At 33.1% G+C, this 9,146-nt stretch overlaps 1 long non-coding RNA gene across 1 annotated transcript; it reads left to right on the top strand.

Annotated features, from left to right (window-relative positions):
- On the top strand, window positions 1–3,318 carry LOC139493095 (uncharacterized). The gene is made up of 2 exons (XR_011656909.1): window positions 1–290; window positions 2,091–3,318. It is a non-coding gene; the product is annotated as an uncharacterized lncRNA (long non-coding RNA).
- The last annotated feature ends 5,828 nt before the right edge of the window (window positions 3,319–9,146 follow it).

Here is a 9,146-nt window from a genome sequence, read left to right as displayed (position 1 = left end):
TTGGTCAGGTGTATCAAATTCTACGAAAATATAAATATACAAACAGTAAGTGTTTAAAAAATAAATACTAGGTAAAAATTCAAAATTAGATTTTAAGAAAACCTTAAAGTAGTTGGAATTATAAATAAAAGAAATACGTTAAACCTTGTAAATCAACATAGTTATATAATAAGCACAGGTGTATACGAAATACATAAGAAAGGACATAGATGTTTTGAGAGTGATAATTGGTACATTTTCAAAGTAAAATTATTTTTTCTACATCAAGCTACTAAAAAAAACAGCTATCGGTGAGTATCATTATTACTTCTATACAAAATAATGCAAATAGCATCGCTGGGCTTCAAACATGTCGTGTATGACTCTTGTTTTGGCTAGAACTAATTCTCAAACAAAGTCGGGATGGACTCTGTGATATTCTTATTACAAAATACCATACTTTAAGACTAATCGAAACGTTTGAAATTACACATGTGACAAAATTATACCGAACTCAATTGTTTATATAAGTTTGATTCCGAAATGTTGTAAGTAAAAAAATTGTTGTACAGTGGCTTTTTGAAACCTTTAAGTATCTTTGTTTCTTCAATAGTAAAACGTGTTTTGGTGTTTTCCTAAAATGTCTAAATCTTTTTTTTTATATTTAACATCCATTTACAAAATTTTTCAAGTTCACCTACCACATTTTGGAAGCATGCAATTAAGTTAATTTTGTAAATACATAAATGTAGATATATAAGATGATGTGGTATGTGTGCCAATGAGACAACTCTCCATCCAAGTCACAATTTGTAAAAGTAAACCATTATAGGTCTTAGTACGGTCTGCACACGGAGCCTTGGCTCACATCGAACAGCAAGCTACAAAGGACCCCAAAAAATGACTAGTGCAAAACCATTCAAAAGGGAAAACCAACTATCTAATCTATATAATAATAATTAGAAAAAAAGAAACGAGAAACAGTTATGAACAACATCAACAAACGACAACTTTTGAACATCAGATTCCTGACTTAGGACATGCGCAAACAAATACATCGGGTTTAAACGTTTTAAAAGTACCAACCTTCATCCTTAAAAATCTGTTTGTGAGTTTTTTTTGTTTTTGTCCGTGAAAATGAAAAGAGACATGCGTATTACGACAATGAGACAGCATTCTAACTACATATTTACTTGAACATGAACACATATATTATCATCTACATATATGTAAAGGAGAGACGATAAATACAGAAGAAATATTAATCAAACTCGTGACATGGCAAGAAACCAAAAAACGACTTAAAGACAAATAGCAGATAAAACACGCAATAGAAATACAAAAGATTGCGTGTTGATTCTAATAGACTGTTACATGTGTTATAAACAAAGTAATTATTATTTTTATAACGTACAAATAAGAAAGTGTACAGTACGAGGCACAATTATTTTTATTTCTGTTGCAACACTCCTTTATATATTTGGTGAAATATATTTAGATATTTTTAAGATGATCGATATTTATTACCAAGATTTTTAAGATATTTTTTTTAGATATTAATAACACGAATAACCTGCATACCAGATTGATGTGAGGATACATTTATACAGCTACTATATCGTATTCCGAATGTTAAATATCTACTATATCGTATTCCGAATGTTAAATATCTACTATATCGTATTCCGAATGTTAAATATCTACTATAATTATTACCAACACGCATTTAATTTCTTTTATTAGTGGACTTCAATTTTAGTATACTTGGAAATTTAAATTATAAATAGATGTCGGTATTCACCTTCTTTGTTCCTCGTGTTCAAGTTCTATTCTTAGATCTTTAAATACAATTTCGGGGGTTTTACTTACTAGTATTTAAATGAATAATACACGACACAATCCGACCAAACCTTTAAAATCTTTAAAGATAACATCATAAAGAGTATACAAATATAATCTACTGTAATATATATACCTAATTTTGGAAACAGACATTTCTGAAAATTTCACCACTATTTGTGTATGTGCGTACTACAATGTATTGCTTGTATGTGTCAAAGAATGTTATGAGTTGTCGCGCCTTTCTTTACATTGAATTACATCTTTTACAGCTCATCAACAGATTTGAATACATATCTGTATTAAAAGATACAAAGCAGCAAGATTTAACAGAATCGAAGTGCATTCTACATATTAAACACAACTGAAACAGGTACTTTAACAGCCATGTTCCTTTGCAACAAGAAACAAGGATGCGGAAACTGCTTTAAATATTTATGTATGTTACTCGTCTTCGTTATCTTTGTTGGGCTCATAGTACTCCTAGCGAGGATAATGCCAAGTGGTGATAAAGTGACATTGCGGCATCAATCAAATAACACTTCATCAACTCGGCGGCCACAACTACTGTATAAACCTTATATAGGAATGCCACCATTGTATCGTATGAGTTGGGTCAGCTGGTTTAACATGAATGTCACCGAGTTTGTATCCTATGATCACAAGACCAACACATTTACAGTACAAGAAAGCAACATTTTATCAGTACGATTGTCACTAAATATTGATAGGAAAAATGTGAGGAAAGATACGATAAACGTTGTGTGTATTGCATATAGTGACGAGACACAGAAATGTAAGGCCACACTTTTCAAAAAGGGCGAACACGGAGCACTATATATCAAAGACAAAATCTTCGCACTCCCGGGATTCTCATTTACCATAACAGTTCTAGATACCACTATACTTAAAAGACATAGTAAACACAATAACTTTATAATAGCCAAATCATTTACTAGTGGCCCTGAATAACCTTGTTATTTTAAAAGCAACATTCTACCTCAATCGTATTTACAATGCACAATACACTTGTGAAATGCTACTTCCGCTAGCGATCTAAAGCAAAAGGAAGACAATCAAAGTGTAAAAAGAGAACAAGTGTTTCCTAATTTCCATTCTCAATTTTAGCAGTCTACATATAGCAAATAATATGTACCTGCTAATGGCAATAGACCAACTAGGATGTACGGCTCAAATTGATATTAAATTATTATTTGGTACGCAAAAAAACACGAAAGAACGAAATCTGATTTAAATGTTTATAGAACTCTATTAAAGAAATGATATATAGCCTGCATGGTGATTTTTAATGATGTATATAGTTTAATATGTACTTTATTGGTACTTTCAAAATGATTAAGTTAACCTTATTATTTAACATGCTTTAACGTTCAATATGTACAATTATCTGTTCAATTGATGCATTTATTCTTGTACCCTCTATACAACAGAGGAACGAGACTACAAAAATCAAAAAAATTAAAGTGTACGTATCATGTCCATATTCAGTTTTCTTTAAAAAAAATCACTTAACAATAAACAACGGACGTTTATAACTTTTGCGTAGACAGCGGGAAAACACCATATTCATAAAAGTTATGGAAAATTAGAGATATTGGAGAGATGATTGATTGATTGTTCGTGTTAAACGGCATCTCCAACACTCTCCCCCTTATTGTGACAGCTAATGTAACGGGGCTTTATTGTGTGTGTATGTGTGTTTTGGAACTACATGTCATTATTTCGGGAATATGTATCAGGGATCGATAACTCCATCTTGTCCGTTATATATAAATATAGGGAACTAGCACTCGCATATTTTTCTTCATAAAGTCACTGTTAGAACTGCATGTATAACTAAGTCTACTTAATGTTCACATCTTTAATCTTGTAACAGTACATGTATAGATAATATTCACAGTTATTAAATTCCAATATAAAACTACATGTTATTTCATTCTCAAATATAATGCAAAGTTATTTCAAACTCTTTAAAACGACAGACCAATATAAAGTTTCTCACAACATCGAGCTATTAATATCTGTTCTTAATTTATGTAAGGCATAATTGATTAATGGTCTTAGATTATTTGGATAAACTTGTAAATGCTATTGCAATTAATTCAACTGTGCAACTAATGTATCGTATAAAGTGTCACATTAATCAAGATGAAAGATCATTAAACTGATTAAGAACTGACCATCAAACTGATTAAGAAATGACCATCAAATCTTAGATGTTATTGACCACGCTACACTAGCTTTAATATACCCCCGGTAGGCGGGAGAGATACGTTTGCGCCAAAAATGCGTCCTTTTGCGCCACAACATTTTTCTCAAATACTACGTTTGCGCCACCTGTTTTAAAATTACATGGTATCATTTGCGCCAAAAATAAATCATACGATTGCACCAATTAGAAGAAATATGACTTCCCTTCTCCGTTATTCGGACTTGGAACCGAAAATGTTGCTGCATGGGTACTTCGAAATTTAATGTATTTAGTAGCTTGCAACTTCACTTTATTGTCAAAAAAAAAATAAAAAAATTGAAGAATGAAATGCACAAAACAGTTCATGATACATGTATTTCCTGTAGAATGCTTTTGCTCCATTACTGGTACGTCTTGCGGTAGATAGAGTTTAGCCGATACGGACGGTGGGAACAAGGCACTGTGTCATCAACATATGCGGCTAAAACATTATTAGGAAAAGCTTCTATTTTCTTCACTTTTGGCATATTTTTATGCCCCACCTACGACAGTATTGCTTTAACTTTTTACTTGTAAGGCCAAATTAGATTTTTTTACCCAATTTCACGGTCCATTGAACATGGCAAATGATAATGTCCGTGTACTTTGGACACATTCTTGTTTATTAGACATTCAACAAAGCAATAAGTTTTCTTCTCTCTCTGTACATGTACTGTCTAATGCATTTCAAGTAACTTCTCTCACGATGCTCATCTCAGGCATGGTGAATTATCTCCGAATATATGATATTTTTTCAGCCAAAAATAAGAATAAATTAATATAAATCATTTTAAAATTTGTATTATAGATATGTGTACAGGTAAATTGACGCAAATGAGTTCCGAATATTGGCGCAATTGATACATTTGGAAAACAAAATTTGGCGCAAATGATACCCCTGAAAAACAGTGATTGGCGCAAAAGGACTGCTGACCGGTAGGCAACGTGAACATTTAATTGTTACCCTTGATATTCCTTTCGTCTATCTGTCCGTCCGTCCGTTTATCTGTCTCATTTTTGTTCCGAACTCTAACTTTAGTTTTCGTCAAACATTTTGTGCACTTCATAAACCATGCTAATAATCAAAATTCGCAGACAGAGTTCAAATTCGGGCATTGAGTCACTAGTGATTCAAGAGTTATGGCCCTTTCTAGCTTGGAACATTGCAAGATTTCGTTTCCGCACTGTAGCTTGTAAGTCTTCATCATCTATATTTTATGAAATTCGAACACATTGCTAAGAATCAGAACTGATAGGCAGTGTTTGGATTTAGGTATTAAGTACAGCATCAAACGACAACCACTGAATTACACTCTCCTGACTTGTGACAGGCACGCCATTTTTCTTGGCCCTCATTCCTATTTAGGTTTGTTTTTCTTCTTCCAAAAATTGTATGGGGATTAATGTGCATCATCCAGAATGTGTTCTACAAGGATCCGCAGTACTCTAACTTTAATTTGATACCTTAATAACTAAAATCTATATTCTACCAGAGACATATATACACATATGTGTATATATGTCTCTGATTCTACATAGATCTATATTTATACCTATCTGTAGGAACTATTGTATTTTGAATATGTACTACTATCTTATACATTCTTTTGTCACCGGGTCCGAATTCTGAGTGGTTCTATACCTTCTGCTAGTCCAGTTAAGTGCAAATAAAAGAATTTACATACAAACCTTGTCAGGAAATTAGCACAGACATCCAGGCACGCTCCATGTAAGTCATTCTTATTTCTTTGAAGACAAATTCAAATAAAAGAAGAAAAAACATCCCTTCTGTACTAATTTTTATTGACGGTTTTTGGTTTGTTTATGTTTTATATCAACAAAAGTCAGACTCTTTTCGAAAGATTGCGTGGCTCTAAAAAAGAGCTGTTTTCAATGTTCAATTTTATTTGTTCTGTAATGATCTGTCTGGGTGTAATGACTTTCACTGCTTCTTCGGTAGTGTTAACAGCTGGGCCTGCCTCATACACTGCAGTACAGTGCGTGTTTCTCCTAAGTTCCGGCATAGCGTTGTTACTTATTTACAAATTAACATTAAAAATCTTATCTTAATTTATTACTGATGTTTATCATTTAAAAAATCTTTATCACGGCACCCCCTTTTTCCAAAAGCAACAACTTAACACAAAACAATGGACAAAAACAAAAGTTAACACACACAATAAAAATGTTTTCCAGACATAATACGAACCAAAACTAACTACTTCTTCGGAGGTAAGCACATAGGCGGATCCGGGCCCCCCCTTTCGTGGGAAAAATTTGGTTGATTATATAGGGAATCATTGAAGCATGACTGGAGCGGGCGCCCCCCCCCCCCCCTTACGTCAGTCAGCGCCCCCCCCCCCCCCCCCCCTTAGGAAAAGTTCTGGATCCGCCACTGAAGCATACGATGTAAAGGGTTTGAAATCGTTATATAGTACCTAATTTGCTTAATTTCTTCAGAGAAGGTATTGAAAACAACCTGGATCGTTTACAAAAAAATGTATATACATATTCTATACGTTTGTAAGTTTTTTTGGCCTTTTCCGTATTATTTTTTTAAATTGTAAGTTGTACTAATGAAAATTAAACAGTATCACATTTAAACAACGACTCAATCATAAAATGAGTATTTATCATGGTTTTATTCTGATATCAAACACAAATATTGCAGAACTTTAAATATTTCCGTATTATCATACCCTTTTTCAGCAAATAAACGAATACATATAAGTTTCCAAAGCAATATTTGTTATATATCCCGCAGTTTAGTTAATACAGGCGACTGCTATTGGGAATGTACCTCTCAACGGTACTGAGTAAAACCCGTACGTACACGGAGTCGACGGAATTTGTTATACATGACACTCTATCTCTTTCTGTGTGTAACGTTGTCAGATAAAGAAAAAACTTAAGTTTAACTTCTTACATTTCCCTTTCCTTTGTCATGTCGCTATGCTCTCCTTCCCCCTCAGAATCGCGTGTTTATTTAACGAATTTACAGTTTACGAATTACTTAATATTACTACAGTAACAGATATGTATTTTCGGATTTTGCTTTGTACTTTTTATCGTTGAAAACGGCATCAAAAATCATCCCTTTATCCTTGGTGGCTACATAAGACGCATTTACTGTACAGTTGTTGCTAGGGTGCTCTCTTCGAGGTCCGCGTTCCTAGTATAAATAGTAGGCAGCTTTTAAGTAATATTGTCACATAAAAAAAAAGTAATATTGTCATCTGTACCGAAGACAGTGAACGAAGTAGACCAGAAAGCAGGAGAGCAAAGAGTTTCAAGCAGGATTAGTTAAATAGTGAAGTGTTTGAAACTTGCTGACAGAATATAGATAGGAGGACAAGAGGTACAAGTTGTCCAAACAGGACTCTCAGTATTGCAGTGAGTGTTTGCTGATAAACAATGCCTAAGTGCTACCTTGTTGTTCCGACAGTTATAGACACATTTGTTTAGTAAAGTTTACATAGTTTAAATTTGATTCATACATTAAATTTCCAATAGGTTCCATACATTGAAGTTTCATCCCAGTTCCATACATTAAGGTCTCAGCTTATATTTCTAAACATTCGGTTTTAATATTGATTTTGATAGCAGTAAATTAAAAGCAAACTAAATATTATTTGTTATATACATATGCACTTTCATGGATCTACAGTATGTCGATACCTTTATCTTGGCATTGCACAGGGTCATGTTTTTCTGTGACTTTTATGACGTCTACATGTATACACCAATGTCATTGAATTTTTTCTCTTTTTATGAAGTTCTATTTGGTATGGGTTTTGTTCATTGTAGCAGGACAACGTTCAACAATGATCTAATAGCGCTCCCATTCTCCTTCCTTTGGTGTTTGGCAGATTGTTATCTCATTGGCAACCACCAGTTATTAGACATTCTCATCATTTATAAATACAATGCATACCAAATTTTATAGTACTTGTAAATAGTCCGACTCGGTTTGTGTACGTGTGTATGTGGTAAAGTGTTATTTTAGGATATATGTATTTTATATATAAGTAATACTGTAGTATTATATTATTGCATGATTCAAAATAAAATATATCGACTGTTTTGAATTAATATTTACAAATGAAGGTGATGTAATGTGGTTTGTTTTCTAGTCAAAGAAAGACAATTCAATTTATAACCCTGTTAAAATAATGTATTGCAAAACAAACGAAAAGCTTGATATATAACTATTTATATCACGGTTGTAGCATAAAAATGTTACAGTATTAAATGTTTCTTTTTAAGTGTTACAGGGTGGTAAAACCGTTGATCGTGTGCACATTTTTATTTTGCGCTTTCGCATTCTGAGTTGCATACACAAGCACAAAAGTGTTTCGCTAAATAATTAACATCCAAATTAAAATTTAACAAGAATGTGTCCCCAGTACACGGATGCCCCACTCGCACTATTATTTTCTATGTTCAGTGGACCGTGAAATTGGGTTTAAAACTCTTATTTGGCATTAAAATTAGAAAGATCATATCGAAAGGAACATGTGTAGAAGTTTCAAGTTGATAGGACTTCAACTTCATCAAAAACTACCTTGACCAAAACCTTTAACCTGAAGCGGGACGAACGGACGAACGGACGTACAGACCAGAAAACATAATGCCCCTCTACTATCGTAGTGGGGTATAAAAATAGCCATTCAGTTCTTAAGTGAACATGGTTTATAGACAAAACCAAAAAGAAAACTTTGTTCGTATTTTTTTTAGGAACCTGTTAATCGGTAGTTGTTAGTTCATCGTGTCTGTAATATTTGGTTTCGTAAATGTTTTCTAAAATTCGGACTTTAGGTTTTTTGTTGGATAGAATTGATTACTATTTTTCATGTCGATGCCTTTCAATACTGAGAATGATGCGTTTTTGCACTTTCTCAGGTCGTATGGTTTCCTATTGTCGATTATAACATACACGTCATGTGAACCCTAGTGGGTAGTTGAATCATCGACAATCGTACCAAATTTTAATATAATTCCAATTCTTAAAGAAACACATGAACAAAAATTAGTCAATCAGCCGTCTTGCCTATTGGTATAAAAACAAAGCGACAAC

The sequence above is a fragment of the Mytilus edulis genome, chromosome 10 (genome assembly GCF_963676685.1).
Source record: "Mytilus edulis chromosome 10, xbMytEdul2.2, whole genome shotgun sequence".
In the NCBI taxonomy this organism is placed as follows: Eukaryota; Metazoa; Mollusca; class Bivalvia; order Mytilida; family Mytilidae; genus Mytilus; species Mytilus edulis.
The sequence above is the reverse complement of the archived record's forward strand: the minus strand, read 5'-3'. Positions and strand labels throughout refer to the sequence as shown.